A 1,114-nucleotide genomic window follows, 5' to 3' on the forward strand; every position below is an offset into this window, starting at 1 on the left:
GCTGTAGCACATTTACATGCTTAAAGATTTGTATGTTCTAACTGGACCACCCTGTTGTTTTTGTGTGGTCACTTCATTTGCAAGTGGACTTGTATTCCTACTTAGTATGCCACTGCCAGATTTGCATAGCTACTATAGAGATACCACTTGATGTGTTAACCAACACCAAAAAATCTAACCAGGGATGCAAAAGTACAAATGTTGATGCACTCCTGCTTTGTCCTTCTGCATAAAATGTAATTCAAAGATGCATCACTGAAAAAGAATCCCAGAGATTTCCTTACATTCCCTGGAAGTTTCTTTCAAAAGAGGTAACTTTTTTATTCAGAGGTGTGAGGGGAAAAGAGGAAAGCCCTGAGGAATGTGAATGAAAAATAAATAACTCAGGTGCTGAGAGAAACTGACCTGGAGTGGAGAGCATGCAGCCACGTTTTTGGAGCGTATGCTGCCTGTGGATTGGTGGAGGGAGCATGACAGCAGATATTTCTGGCCCCAGAGAGGGGTAGCTGGGAGGAGACTGCAGCCGGCAGAAGCGTGAGATGCCAGAGATCTTCCCTGCCAACAGTGCCCTGCAGACCTCTGTGGAGGAAGCAAGTGGGCCTGTAGGGCAAGGTGGTCAGAGGGCCACCGACAGAGCCAGGAATGTGCTGCACCAGAGAATTATTCCAGGACATCTTGAAGGAGACAGAAGTGATGAAAGTAGAAGCTGGGACTGTAAATCTTAAAGGGGAACAGCCCCTTTTTGAGTTCACCTTTTTTTGTTTGCTTTTTGGGGAATTGGGACTCCTTACTCAAGGGATTGGGAAGATAGCGAGAGGTAAAGCTTCTCTCCCTGTGAAAACAATTTTGATCCTGACCCTGAGGAGCCAGGACAGGGTAAAAACCTCTGGTAAAATTGATTTGGAGTTGACTGACCCTGAACAGGGGATAAATTAAGTTGATCATTCTCTGGATCTTAAGTGAACTGGTATAAATTGATTGCCCCATGCACTGTGGAGAAATTCATTTGAGTCATTTATTCTATAGATCTTGAATGGACTGATATAAACAGATCGCCCTATGTATCAGGGGGAGAAATTGATTTAAGTTAATTATTCTCTGGATTTTAAATGGA

This window comes from Crocodylus porosus, unplaced genomic scaffold (assembly GCF_001723895.1).
Source record: "Crocodylus porosus isolate Cpor-Errol unplaced genomic scaffold, CroPor_comp1, whole genome shotgun sequence".
Taxonomy (NCBI): domain Eukaryota; kingdom Metazoa; phylum Chordata; order Crocodylia; family Crocodylidae; genus Crocodylus; species Crocodylus porosus.